Genomic DNA, 16,340 nt, shown 5'->3' on the forward strand with positions numbered 1-16,340 from the left:
TTTTGTTTTCTTCTTCAAAAACTCCCCCTATACGGGTATTGGACCTTTTTTGCCTGTCCTTCGTTTCAACAACTTTTACCTCTGACCCTTTCTATTTCTTTCTTTATTTCTTTTTCAGTTCTCCTCGTTGTTTTATTTTATTTCATACGTTTGCTTTGTTAGATTCACTTGACAACTTTGTAATTTTTTGTTTCTGATAGTTTCTGCACCTTTCTGAGACCAATGAAATTGCTCTCCATTTATTTCTCTTTTTTCTATTATTCTCAATTTTTGGATCTGATTCTAAGGGATATTTTGATTCTTTTTAAAATCTCAGAATGTTTATATTAGATGTTTACTTCAATTAACAGCCATAAAATTTACTTCTACTCTGTGTGTCTTGGGCATACAATAATCATTGGCCAAAATATTTTGATGTGTATTTTCTCTTTTTACCATAGCTCTATATGGAGTTTGTTTGATTTATTTTCTAACCCTAAATATTTCATGGAGACAGTTTGTATTAGTTTTCTATTGCTGCTTTTACAAATTACCACAAATTTAGTGGCTTAAAAATGACAAAAGTTTATTATGTTACTGTTCAGTAGTTCGAAAGTCTGACACAGGTCTCACAGAGCTAAAATCAACATGTCCACCAGCTTGGGGTCCTTTCTGGCTGCCCTAGGAGTGAATCAATTTCCTTTCCTTTTTCACATTCTAGAGGTCAATCGCATTCCTTAGTCAGCGTCCTCTTTCTGTGTCTTAAAATCCCAGTGGTGGGTTGAACCCTCACAACACATCACTTGGACTTTCTCTTCTGCTTTTCTGTTCCATTGCTAAGGAGCTTTATGATTCTGTTGGGCACAACTGGAAAATCGAATATAACCTCTTTTTTAAGATGAGCTGATTTATAACCTCAATTTCCTAAGCATCCTTAATTCCCTTTTGTCATGTAGGGAAATATATGTACAGTTTTCAGGGACTAGGATGTTTCTACTGGTACGAGCCATTATTCTGCCTACACAGGTTCCAAGTCCAATAGCATCCACTTCTGTCAGTTTATATTGTTTAAATGATGACCTTGTGGATGACGGAGGTAGTGGGTGAAGATGAGGGGTTAGTGAGTCTTGTTTCTACTTGATTTCTGTAGAATACTTAACTCTTCACCCTTCCCATTCTTTTGCTTCTTCTTGCTTTATCTTCTCATCCAGAGAAATGTTTCTGCCTGTCTCTCACTTCCTCTCCTTCTCTCTTTCAAGCTACCTTCTCGCAGCTGATGTTATGGACTACCAAGTCCCAGATGTGACTTTTGTATTTTGGAACTTAGTACTGGAATTTCTCTAACTGAAGGTCTTGAGGGTAATTTAGTGTATGATTTGTTGAAGTTCTCCTCTTTCCCCTCTGCCTTTTCAAGGAGTCTCTTAAGTCTCCTCTCCCCGCCTTGGCTCTCTGTATCAAGAAGCTTGCAGCAGTGTGGGAGCACTATAAGTAAGTGGTGTTTCTCTCTCTCCTTAGAGGTAATACAATTTTTGTGATATTCTCTGTTTCTTAGTAAGGCCGAAGGTATGGAATGTGTGTGTGTGTGTGTATGTCGCTACTCGTTGGTCTTATGCCTTTCTTGGGAGGATATGGTGAGAGAATCAGATTCAAACAAACACTATTTTCCTTCAGAACCAAACTTCTCTTGAGTATTATTCTTTACTACTAAAGAGCTAACACTCTTTCTGAAGAATTATATATGCTATGAATCTCTTTAATCAGTACTAAAATATCCTAGTAAAAATGAATTTTAACAGGGTTTTTAATGTTTTCTAAGTGACAAACCCTACTATCAGTCACCTTTTATTTCTCTAACTTTTAAGTACTTGTTAAGATATGACTGGCTAAATAAAACTAAAGTCAAGTTATTTTGGAAGGCAAAAATATGTTTCTTTAGAACTAAATAAAATCGCTATATTAGAATATCTCAGAAATAGTAAAAAGGCAAAGCAAAATATGTCATATGCAAATTTACATTTTCATATATTAATCCAAAGATCATGCAGAGACATGAAACAATTATTTCCTTTCTCAATTTCCAGTCTCAATTTCCTCTCTGAATAAGAGAGCTTTGAACTAGATGATCTCCATTTCAACAATTGTAGTTTTATATCTAATATCTTCAATTGCTTTTTATTTCTAAAATTGCTTTTTACTCCTGCTTAATGTTTCTAATATCCTTTCTTTTTTTCTTTTCAATATTGTACACACACACACACACTAGTTTTGATTCTTTTATTGGTGGTTTACATTCCTCATAGTCTTTCACTGTGGTCATCTTCCTCACGTGTCATGTGCTCATTTTCAATGCTCATGGATTTTTGTTTCACTCTAGCTAATAATGTCTAACTCGGGCTGGAGAAGGGGTGGAAGTCTAGTACCTATGTTGTGCTTTTTTGGTTAAAATTATAGCACTATTTTCAAACTTTTGTTTTATTGCAACCTACCATGGAAAATATATTTTTCATAAAGTATTTTAATAAAGTATCACATGCTTGTATTTATTAAAAGATATTTATTGAGTTTCTATAAAATACCAGACACTGGTGCAATCTGGCTCTCTGGGTATCAGGATGGAGCAGAACAGACCAAAATCAATGTCATTATGGAGTTAAGATTTTACACAGCATTTTACACAAAGATTCTAAAAGTTTAACTTACAAATATTTTATGAAAACACACTTGCTATCATTCATGTGATACCTTGATGTTTCAATTCAGTTTCTTTTTAAGTAAACACACTCAGTGTGGCCCACTAAAATGCTTTTTTGATCTACAAATAAGTTATGTTTAGCAGTCTGAAAAACACCCTCTTGGTGAGGGAGAAAGGGCTTGATCTCTCCCATTTTTCTTCCACAGGTTTTCCTATAACTCCAAATAATTTCTCCTCACCTCTGTTCCAGGTACTACACAACCCTTAGCCTGCAATTGCCTGTTGTGATTGACAAGCACCTGTATATGTTGTATGCTGGGAAGTAGATCGAGAGAAATGAGAAAACATACCAACATTCCTTACTTTACACATTGCTGGTACCTAGTTCCAAAGCTCTCTCCTTCTCACTTTGTGATATGCAATGGTTGTGCTTTCTTGTTGTCAATGAGCTCACAGGCAAGCTAAGATCCCACTTGGTCAATTTGCAAAGGAACAATGGCACAAGTATAATAATTTCCCCAGCCTGTCCTCCATCATCAGTGTGTGGCCTCTTGTCCTCTCCCACTCCAGGGCAGTGATTTCTCCTCCAACAGTGTTGAGCTCCATTTTTCCTGTTCCTCCCACATGGGCTCCCCATATGTTCCCACAAAGTTGTCCGAATTCAGTAATAGTTGCTAGCCCCAGTTCCTCCAATCTACTCTTTCTCATCGGTTCAGGGTGGAGTCTGGGAGCTGACGTATGTTACTCATTTGGTCAAAAGCTTGGATGTTGGCTCAAGTCTTTCCTAGCTTTAACATTCTATCTTATATTTTGTCTCATAGCCTCTCAATTATTTGAGAAAAGTGGATGTGAAATCACAGGAAAAGGATAAGTTTAAAGGAAATGTTAGTTAATACTCACTTTTATTTTGCAAAAGAAGAGAAACAAGAAGCAAGGTTTATATTTACCTCCAAGTACATTTATGATTAAGACTATAATTAATAAGAATATTTTAGGATTGTTTCACAAGGAAGGAAAAAAACACATTATTCTGTTATTATAATGAGCAAAAAAGGGGCCTACTTTTAAAAACATAATATTACCTTAAGAGTAATGAACTAAATCTATCTCCTTAAAATGATCTGCATAAAAAAGTCACCAATGCATTAAAAATAAGCTTTAAATTATGTAATTAGATAGGGCTGACCTAGCTGTGGAGGAATAATGACAATAATACTCAAATATCTAAACGTGCTTTTTAAGATGTAGTTGAACATATTGAAATTCAAATGAACTTTTCAACACGTGGTTGAATAACTGGAGAACAACCAGGCTTTAAAATGTATTTAAATATATACTGAATTTTCTTGTTTGTTCTTAACGATCTTGTTAACATTTATTGGTGTGTCCTGAGAGACATGTACATCTGTTAAACACACACACCTGTACATATGTATATATGTTCATACAAATATACGTATTTATGTACATCCCCTTATAATGCTGTCATATGTATACATATAAAACTGTTATACGCATATATGCAATTATGTACCTATACAGTTATATAGATTTCATGTATGTGATTTTTACATATAATCCATCCTTGTAGCAGTTTTTTGTTATAGATCAGTAGTCATAGATTACAGTCATATTTTGCTTTAAGGTAGACTATTTTTTTTTAATAAGGTATAATTTAAGTATAGAACTTTTTGCGTTTTGCCAAATATGTGCAATGTCTAATTCCTACACCAATTAACCTATAGAACATCTTCCTCATTGCCATGTGTTTCTCAGGTCCTGTTTCAGTAAATCCATACTCCCAAGTCCCCCAGGGCAAAACAAATTTCTGATTCCTATCGCCATCAAATAGTTCTGCCTGTCTAGAACTTAATATAAATGAACTCATACAATACGCACTATCTCGTAATTGGCTTCTTTCACTTACCACAAAGTTTTGAAATTCATTCATGTCATTGCAGGCATCAATTCTTTGTCTCTTTTATTGCTTGATATGAATTGTATGAATGCCACGATTTCATATGTTCATCCATTAATAGATATTAATGGATATTAGCGTCATTTTTCCCTTTTGATTACACTGAAAGAAGACTTTGTGAATATTCTCTGAGAGTAATTGCTGGGTCATATGTTTAGTGGATTGAAATTGGTGGGTCATAGCGTAGGTCTTGCTTAATTTTATAAGAAACTGCCAAACTATGTCCTGAAGTGATTGTAACCATCTTAGACTCCCAGCAGGAATGTGTGTGAAATCCAATTGCTGCATACTAGCTAACGTTTGATACTATCAGACTTTAATTTTAGTCATTAAAGTGACTATGAAGTAATTTTTCTTGGCGGTTTTAATTTGCATTTCCATGAAGAAGTCTCTTGCACATTTTATAAACTGTTAGTCCTATTATGGAATTATAAGATGCAAACTCCCCTCCAACACACACACACGCACACACACACACGCACACACACACGCGCACACACACACACGCAAACGCAGACATACCAATACTTTGCATACGAGTCTTTTGACAGCTTTACCTCTAGTAAATGTTTTCTGCCAACTTATGACTTGCCCTTTCATTTTCTCAATATATACTTTGAGGAGTAGAAATGGATAATTTTGATAAAGTTTAATTTACCAATTTTCTTCTATATTTAATGATTTTAATGTCTTTTATAAGAAATCTTTACCTACTTATAGGTCACAAAAATATGATCCTAAGTTTTCTTCTAAACCTTTCTATTTTTCACACTTATGGTCAGTTTGATCCATTTCAATCTAACTTCAGTGTGTCATTTGCGGTAGGAGTATCAACTCATTTTCCCTTAAACAGATATCCAGTTGTTTTGGAAAATTTCTTGAAGAGAAGAACCTTTCCCCGGTTAATTACCTTAGTGTTTGTCTCATGATTTAATTGGTCATATATGTTTATGTCTACTCTGGACTCTCTAGTCTGTCCCATTGATCTATTTGTCTACCCCTACATTCTCCTAATTACCAGAGATTTATGTGACTATGGTATTAAAATCAAGTAGTTACAAGTTTTCCATCTTGGTCTTTTGCATTTATATGTCCATTTTAGGATCAACTTGTCAATTTCTACAAGAAGGCTCATTGGATTATTTACAGGAGTGATCTTGAATTTGTATATTATTTTTCGGAGATTTACATATAAATAATGTTTAAATCCTTTAAATTTATGACATGACCTGTCTTTCCATTTATTCAGATCCTCTTTAATTTCTCTCTGCTCTACTTTATAGTTTTCATTGTGGACTTACCATATTTATTCTAAATTTTTTTTATTAGAATTTGCCATAAATGGTATTGTTTTTAAAGTGCTAATTTTCAATAGTTTATTAGTATACAGAATATAATTCATTCTTTCATAATGATTTGAGCCCTATAATCTTGCTATATTAATTTATTAATAATCGTAGGGATTTTTTTTCCTGATTAACTAGTATTTTACATAAAAGCAATCATGTTTTCTGCCAAAAAGATAATTTTCTCCTTCCATTCTTAACTGAATAATTTTCTCTTTTTTTGTTCCCTTGGGAACTCCAACACAATGCCAAACAGAAGTAGTTGCCTTGTTGCCATCTTAGGGAATTTGTTGTCTATCCACTTAGTAGTATATTAGCAATAGGTTTTCCATGAATATCTTTTATCATATTAAAGATGATCCCTTCTATACCTTGGTCACTGGAAGTGTTTATCATAACTGAGTTTTGAATTTTGTCAAGTGTTTTTTCTATCTATTGAGATGATTATATCAACTTTATTCTTTATTCTGCTAATATAGTAAATTACACTGATTGATTTTGAATGTTGAACACATCATTCTAAGTCATTTACAGATGTCAACTCATTCAATCCCCATAACATCTCAGTGAGAGAGGTACTATTAATTTACCCATCATCACTCAGATAATAATTTGTCAAAATAAGAGTTGACACTGTAAGTTTAACACCTGAATCTATGCACTTAACCACTACTATATTTAACAGGAATCATTACTAACCAGTCACAGGCAAACAATCATTTGTTACTCTTTTAGAAAAATGCATACAGTACAAATCTATATTACAAATAAGATTATATAAGCATTTTGAAACTTTCGAATGATACAATAGTAAACTAAAAGCTAAATTCTTCCTAAAATCTTCTATAAGTTTGGGTACTTGGGGAATTAAGGTGTCTAATCTCCCTTACCTTCTTGAGCAAGAAATAACAAATGTCTCTTCTGGCACAGATCCTCATTCCTGTCAATTTCACTTGGTTTAATAATGAGAAAAACAGTAATATATAAAGACTCACTGTCAGTTTGGCAAGCATTTAAACATGTGATACATTATTAAAACCTAATGATGATCATTTTTTTTCTACGTGGAAAGTTGAAAATTGTAACAGCCCAGCCTCTTGAGGACTCATTGACTTCTTTATTTCCTCAAGCCAGTTACCTGCATGGCAGTATGTCAACACATTTTTTTCCTCTGATAATAGAGGATTATCAATATCAGAAGATAATCAGAAGAGTACAGAAAATATAAAATTAAAATGAATAATAACATTGGTATTTTCATACTAAATGAAGTCATTTTTGAGGCTTTTTCTTAGGAATATTAACTGAATTAAAATACAGTTATTTAAATTATTTTCCAAGTACACTTAAAAGATGCTGATCTCTATGATAAATAATACTTTACCTTGTATAGCATGATATTTCAAAGTATAATAATATGCACTATTTCATTTAATCTCTAATTATTCTTGTGTGTGTATGTGTGTGAGGAAGATTGGCCCTGAGCTAACATCTGTTGCCAATCTTCCTCTTTTTGTTTGAGGAAGATTACTGCTGAGCTAACATCTGTGCCAAACCTCTTCTATTTTTTGTGGGGTGCCACCACAGTGTGGTTTAACGAGCTGTGCTAGGTCCATGCCTAGGATCTAAACCTGAGAACCCCAGGCCACCAAAGAGGAGCACTTGAACTTAACTGCTATTCCACCAGGCTAGACCCCAAATCTCTAATTATTCTTATAATCACTAGATCCTATTTCATACTTATTGTATCAGCCATGTTTCAAAAACACTTGCCTTCTGCTGATTTTGAGTTGTTTATTCCCCTACTGATTCCCTTTCTTGAGTAATTTTTGTCAGTCCTTAACCACTAAAGATGATTTACAAATCAACTGATTTCTAGGCATCGTTAACTGCTGGTCTCAATTTCCTTAAGAATTTTGTTCAAAGGTCATGGTTTCAAAGATAGGATAAAACTGAAACGGGCAGCCCCTTCTTCCAGTCAAAATCCTGATCCTGCTGATTTCTGCCATCCCTGTGTCTTGTCCCCAACAGGAAGTAGCATGTTAGCGCTCCCTGCTGTTCTCAATCAGCCAAATACTGCTTCGGTGTTGATGGGGGACTTCTGTCTTCCCAGTGTGGTGCTCAGACACAACTTGATGCCAAAGTAGATCAGGGCTTCCACAATGAAAGCTCTAAGCAGCTTGTAATTTAATTTATTTATATGCAGCCATAGACTAGTGTGACAGAGTCTAGAAAGATACCAACAACACCCACAGTGTTTGACCTAAAATCTGTCTTCCTCAATTACCATTACCTTTTCTAAGGTGAGTTGATCCTTGGAAGGACACTTGTCCTCCTTTCCTAGATTTGGCCTCATTTGGGGGTATACTTAACATAAGCTTAAAAAAAATTTAAGACTTATGGTAGAATGGAGAAAAAAGTGCCTAGTTTTACCTGGAGATGGTGAAGGTTTCATAAAGAAAATAAGAACTGGGTTCCAGTCTGAATAGTGTACAAGAGTCCTCTCAGCAATTAAAAGTGATAAAGCTTCATGGGAATGCAAAATGGCACCACCACTTGGGAAACTAGTTTGTCATTTTCTTATAAAATGAAATATACTCTTATCATATGATCCTGCAATCATGCCCTTGGTATTTATCCAAGTAAGTTGAAAACTTATATCCGTACAAAAACCTGCACATGTATGTTGATATCAGCTTTATTCATAATTGCTAAAACTTGGAAGCAACCAAGATGTCCTTCAGTAGATGAATGGATAAATGAACTATGGTACATCCAGACAATGGAATATTATTCAGCTCTAAAAAGAAATGAACTATCAAGTCATGAAAAGACATGGAAGAAACTTAAATGCATACTGCAAAGTGAAAGAAGCTAATCTGGAAAGGCTATATATATTGTATAATTCCAACTATATGACATTCTAGAAAAGGCAAAACCATGGAGACAGCAAAAAGATCACTGGTTGCCTGGGATTGCAATGAGGGAGGGAGGATAAAAAGGCAGAGCACGAGGATTTTTAGGGCAGTGAAACTATTCCATATGATAGTATGATGGTGGATACATGTCATTATACACAGAAGTTGTAACCCTAATGTAAACTATGGACTTTGGGCTATTATGATATGTCAATACTGTGCTGTTGCTTGTAACAAATGTCACACTCTGGTTGGGGGATGCTGACAACGGAGGACGCTGTCCAGTGTGGGACAAAGTGGGATATGGGAACACTGTACTTTCTGTTCAGTTTTGCTGGGCACTTAAAACTATTCTAAAATATAAAATCTATTTTTTTAAAAAAATGGTAAAGCCATTCAGCCAAAGAAAATGTCTTCTCTAAATCAAATATACATTCAGGGGTGGGTCAATGTGTGAGGTGTCTAATAGACCAAACTCTGAGCAGTACCATATTGTCACTGGAAATGTAACAAGGTAGAGAAAATTATTTTTGCTAGTATTTTGTAGAATGTAATGTTGTACATATTAGATTAAATAAGATAAAATTGTCAAAATCAGACTTTTTTGACCAAGAAAAAATATTAATGTTATATGGCTCAATCTAATACTGGAAAGTTAATGCTGATTTGTGGTTTCTATAGGAGGGTAAGTCACCCCTGCAATTTCTCTAGGTTGGTGGTCAATAAAGTGGCTCAAAGTAGGGCAAGTCCAGCGGACCATTTGTGATTTGCTGAGAGTTTTTTCTTGATTACTGAGAAGACTGGGGCCAGAGGTGAAATGCTTGGAAAACAAAAAAGGAGGAGAGTTTACATAATGGCACCAAGAGTCGAACTGTCCAGTATTTGGTTTCTGTAATCAATATGTATTCAAGAAATATTTAGAGACTATTTTTGTGAAAGGGCATCCATTTATACACTAGGATGACTGGGTGTTTCAATTAAGTCTATGTAAAATCAAGGAGACTAAAAAGAGCATGGGGAACCAGAAAAAAGAAGAACTTCAAATGTGCTGGATTCCAGGAATCATTCAGGGAGATATGAGCTGAAAATCATGAAGGATCTTGGGATCCATCCAGGCTTATAGGCCATTCCCCAGAGGTATTGGAGATTCATGGGAAAATGAGATCTGATTTATACTTTAGAAGTAATTTTATCTGCTGTGAAATAAATTGATTAGTTGGGCATGTTAAAGAAGGCAATGTCCATTGAGATGTGTTGGCCTTAAACAAATAGACAACCAGTTATTTCTCCAGAAAAAATGGGTTTACTCTGGATCAACAAAGAACTGCAATTGGGGTCTGCAACCATGGCCAGGTACGTGCAAGTCCCCCAGCAACAAGGGGAGGAGAAACTCTTTTATAGAGAGGAAGAGGAATTTGGGAGAGCTAGTATAAACAAAGAGTTTGAGGTGTACTGGCTTTTCATTGGCTGAGTTGTGGCCACCTAATTGGCAGAGCTCCTTGCTGTTAAGAAGAGGAAGTCTTTCTTCTCCCACTTGGGCTCTGCTATGGATGTAGGGCATGAGAGTTCCCCCTTTTGGCCTCCCAACTCCATTTTAATGATGTTTCTGTTTATTAACTTCCACAGATGAATGCAATAGGCCAGTCAAGAAAAGATAGATGTGGAACCAAACAGTGGTAGTAGACATGGAGAGTGAGGGAAATTGAGAAAATATTTATTGGAAAAGAAACAGTTAAAACAAACAGATGAAGAAAATACTGGAGAGTTTAAATGAAGGGAGTAGGATTAAAAGAGGAGACAAATAAGACTGAAAATTTGTGTAGGGATATTGGGAGAATGTTGTTGCCATTCCCTGAGGAAAAGAAACAAAGAATCAAAGAGAGAAGCACATTTTCACATAAAAATCTTTATTAAAGCAACAAATTGTGTATAAAAGAGTACAATGTTCAAGATACCGAAAGATGAGTGAGTTTACAACATGAACAATATAATGGTGGAGATTGTTAAAAAATTGAAACAAAATGAAAAAGTGAGGAAGACATACACTCTGCCTCTCACTTAACATTCCATGAATGAAATAAAAAAGTATTTTACAAATAATAATAAACCTATAGATGTCCAGCAAAACAAGAAACTGTGAAGCTACTTGATAGAAATACCGAGAGGAACCCTAAAGGTTAGAAAGTAAACATGCTCAGATCTCAAACCTGAATAAATCACTTCCCAGAACATGTACAGCAGATTCTTGCTGCAAAAGTAGGAGCAGCATCAGAGAGTTCCGTGCTGAGTCATTGCAGGCGGGATGCAGCAATGAACTTGGGAATGTTTGTTGTCAAGGAGACTGATAGGGGAAATTGATTTGGAACAGCTAGGCCATTTGAGTTTCTCCCATTTCTACTCAGAACTAGAAGGAGTGGCACTTGATCTTGAGCTGGAGCAGTGAGTGTCAGCCCTGAGAAAGGAGAGAGGAGAGATGTTGGTGGGATCTAATACCCAGGCGGGAGGGAACAGCTCATATCCAAAAGAAATGACCCTGGCACGTACCTCTCAGCAGCAGCAGTACATTCTGGCCATTTTATATAACATCAGGGAACAGATCACAGCAAATTAGAACTGGAATAGGATTTCCTGATAACAAGTAAATTAAACAAGAGTCACAAAATATTGGAAAAACTTTTACAATGAGGCTAAAACAACAAATTAAACCAATAAAACTAAGCAGAATAAAGATAGGAAATAAATTCTAGAATGAATATAATAAAAAAATCTTCAGAGAGATGTCTTTAGATACTGTATATATATAAAAAATTAACCAATGAACTTGAAGATTCCATTTTTATTTTCAAAATAAAGTAAATTTCTATTATATATAGAATATTGTATCAGTTTAAAACAATTGTCTTCTTTTAACAGAGAAAACGTATAAATTCCTTTATAAAGTGGTTGCCTTTACCTTATAGTCTCCTGAAAGTTCTTTTCAGTTAGAAGCACGCCTAAGTATTTTCAAAATAAGGTTGATTGCATAAGAGAAAGAAATAGGCATTCTTTGTAATACAATGTTAAGACACTCGACAAAATTTTCTTGAATTTGAACTTTTATTTTAAGACTATATATGCTTACCTAAAATGAACAAAACCTTATAGTTCATGCAGTTGTTTTTTTATTATATGAAAATTGCCCAAAGGTGTAGAATGGAATATTAACTTTTATATTGGCACCTAAATTCTGTCTTTGCTAATTGAGTATGTCGAGTTCACATTCCAACTTGCATTTCTGAATATGATTATGATATTCATTTCTCTCTTGCTGAGAGTAAATTCCATGAGGATAGACATCATTTTTCATTTGTGTTTTCTTCACAGAAATTGTGCATGGGATCTACCATACAGTAAACCTTCCAACGTTTTATGAATGAATGAAAGAATTATTATTTTCAGGTGTACATCATTATATTTCGATTTCTGCATAGACTACATCATGTTCACCATCCAAAGGCTAATTGCTATCTGTCACCACACACATGTGCCCTTTTACCCCTTTTGCCCTCCACCTTCCCTCTTTCCCCTCTGGTAAACCTCCAATCTAATCTCCGTATCTATGTGTTTGCTTGTTGTTTTTATTTTCCACTTACGAGTGAAATCATATGTCAGCCTTTCTCCAGCTGATTCAGTTCACTTAGCATAATACCTACTAAGGTATTAAGTCATTATAAATAATACCTTAGTAAGTAATACCTTACTAAGGTACTTAATACCCAAGAGAGTAATTACCTTACTGTGCAAATTTGTTACTCAAAACCAGTTTTTAAAGAAATAGTCTTATAATCAAATCAATTGTAGAATCAGACCCAATTGGAAAGTGTTCAGGAAGTAGGTTACCTCAACATTTTCAAGGAGAAAACAGAAAATTACCTCTTCCTCACACTGTGCTCTTTCTTGTTCCACTCCTTTCACATATGTGAAGATAGGGAAGATTGTTCTTTTGAAATTATTAGGAGATTGTCTGACACCTAGTGGGCACTCACTAAATGCTTGTTGAATTATGTTACGAAAGTACAAGAGAGAAAAAAATGAGGGCAATGTCAGAAAAGTATATAAAGCATCTTAAGATGCCTAAAACTATAGCCAAGATAGGCAGAAGGGCTGACGGCTCAGAAGCTTCCTGGAGGCATGCTTTGAGAACGTTCTTCTGGAGACTAACGCGAATATCCTGAATTTTTATAGCTAAGAGGAGCTTCAGAATAAGACATGCTAGTCTGCATATGTGCACGCATTTCAAGAGTCGGATAAATTTATAAAAGTAACTTATAGTTAGTATTCGGTGAGTAGAATAACCTAATCGTAATTTGTAATTCATCCACATAATTTAATGATTTAACGTAATAGTAAATGCCAGGCTCTGATCTGAATAGAATATATTTTTATTTCACAGACTGTTATTGAGTTAGCAATTCTATGTTTATTTAGAGGCTTAAAATCAAGAATAATCATGCCACACAAAGAATCAGTAAAAACACAGCAGAATAAAGAAATGAACATTTCACTTAGAACAGATTAGGTGAAGTGGAACTAGGGCAATGAAAGTTCTAACAGTAGTATATGTTGCACACTATTTTAAATAAAAAAGGCCAAAATTTTATCTAAAAAAGTATTTTTTCTATGCTGCTTTAAAGTTGATGGTTATACATTAACATATCTCTGCATTTTTATTTACAGTGGAATGATTTTTTTCATGTAAGACGGTGAGCATTCTTAGATTTTGTAATTTAAACACTTTTTAAAAGATAATCCAATGTATATACCCAATGTGTCTTCATTGCTTAAAGTCACTGCCCATCCACTCATTTTTGGCCTGAAACCATATACAGATGCAAACACGAATAAGAAGGCGGCTCTCACTGAGAGGAGGGACGTTGTGTTCAGTCATCGATGTGTGTACCGGGTGTGCAGGCTGCCAAGCACAGTTTACTGGACACCTATGTGCCCCTGAAAGAATTTGATGTGGCCCAATGCCACAAAGGCAGATGGAATTCCAGGGCCTCAGAAGTGAATATATAAATCAGCTTTTATGTGGACTTGCTCTTCCTTTGAAATTAATTCATGTACACTACAGTTTGAGCAGAGTATGCAATCCTGAAGTTGCCATCATTAATTAAATTTTAGTTTGTTACTAGAATTGGCGTCAATTAGTTGATTATCAAATTTTAAGTTGTAGTGCAATGTTGTATAACTATACCAACACAGTAGAGTCAGCTCATTTTCCTGAATTAAAGAAAGAAAACTGAGAAACATCAGTTAGATGCCAAAAAAGGAAAATACAAAAGGTTAGTTTGTTTGCCCATTTCAGTATGAGCAAAAATCATTTTTAAGCTAAATTTATTCAGTAATGTAATATATACATTACTGATTATTTTCCCTCTGTTTATTTTTAGACTTAGCTCAAGTTATACATAATCAGCATTGCATATATCAATGGTATTTTTTCTAACACATTAAATCACATGAATATGTAAACATAAGAATGATATATAATTTGGAGTCAACATCGAGACAAACCAAACAGAAAATGAAATGAATGAGTCCAGCACAACATTTTACAAAGTCAATTGTACTTGACAGGACAGTCCACCTATTATTATATACTTAAGCTGAATATTGAAAAGGATCCGTAAATCTGTCATAATATTTTATACTCCTGACCAACCATATGCATATTTATATTAATAAAATGAGGAGACTAATCTTTATTCATTTGGCAATAACTTACTGCCCAGTGCTGGTGCCCAGGCACTTTGTTAGCTGCTGCATATACATGGCTAGGTCAGACACAGGTCCTCACCTGGAGGAGGTCACTGTGGAGTGCGACAGAATTCACAGAGCTGTGCCCTATAGAAGCATGGGGAAAGACGACTCAGTGTCCCTGGAAACTCATAGGAGGCTTCTGTGTAGAAGATACCAGTCCATCTCAAACTTGAAGGAGGAGCCGGGCGTTGTGAGTGGATAAATGCGGACAGACATTTCACGCAGCAGGGATGACATTTGAAAAGGAAGGAGGCAAGGAACAATAATTCCTTTTTCCATCCAGGCTTTTTACTCAGGGAAGTAACCTGTTTATCTTTGCTTAATGTCTTGTAGGACTAAAACTTACCTGATTCAAAATAGACCAGTTCTTCATCCTCCACAATCACCTCTTTTCAGAATCTCTCTACCAGCCAAGTAATCATTCAAAATAAGCTATAGGAAACAATTTTATGCTCTCTCGTCTCTCAGTTCCCACGTACAGACCTGGCTCTCACATGAATCTTCTCTTCTCCACATCTACCTCTATTAGGAGATGGTAAAGCATATGGATGACACGTTCGTTCTCAGTATGGAGGCAGATATCCAGGTGCTCGAATGCCAGCTCCACCTTTTACTACCTCTCAGACGTTTTACATGTTATCAGTTAAGCAAACTACATCTTGGTTTCATCAGCTCTATAATAATGGTTAATTTTGTGTGCCAACTTGTCTAGGTTACCATGCTCAGTTGTTTGGTCAAACACAAATCTAGATGTTGCTGTGAAGTTATTTTTTTTAGAAGTGATTTACGTTTACAATCAGTAGATTTTGAATAAAGCACTTTATCCTCCATAATGTGAAGGCCAATCAGTTAAAAGCCTTCAGAACACAACCTGAAGTTTTCTGAAGGAGAAGGAATTCTGCCGGAAGACGGTAACATAAAATTCTGCCTGCGTTTCTAGCCTGCCACCTACCCTACAGATGTCAGACTTCCTAGCCCCCACAATCGCTGGAGCCAATTCCTTAAAATAAATCTCTCTCCCTCGCTCTCTGCCTCTGTCCTTTCTTTGTCTCAATCGACTGTTTCTATATAGAATATATGGATATCCTATTGGTTCTGTTTCTCTGGTAGGAGGTACTAAATAAATTCAGATAATGTTTTTGTTTTTATTATCAATATTATTATTCTGCTGCCTTTGTTTTGTAGACTGGATGGTTCTCATACTCTGTGAAGAGATTCTCTAGCCTGCAGTGTCTTCCTCTCCCGATGAGTCCTCTACACAGCTGCTGGCACGATCTTCCTGTTGAATAAAGCCCTAAGAAGAGTAATAGCAGTAGGAATAGCAACAGCATTGATTGCTGAAATTTCAGTAGAGTTAAACACTATGTTCATCACGTAAATTTTATTATTTTAACCTGACAAAGCCATAAAAGGTATATATATATATTTATATATCTCTATATTTCAAACATGAAAACCAAGCCTTATAGCTGTCAAGTAATTTGTCCAAGGTGAAACAGTTATTACAAGGTGGAAGCAGGATTCGAGCCAAGTTCTGCCTTACTCCAGTGCTCACAATTCAACCACGCTTAAAGGCCCCTTTCAAATTTAACACTGAAAAGCTTTTCTCCAGCTAAGCTACCTGG

This window comes from Equus asinus, chromosome 10 (assembly GCF_041296235.1).
Source record: "Equus asinus isolate D_3611 breed Donkey chromosome 10, EquAss-T2T_v2, whole genome shotgun sequence".
NCBI classification, from domain to species: domain Eukaryota; kingdom Metazoa; phylum Chordata; class Mammalia; order Perissodactyla; family Equidae; genus Equus; species Equus asinus.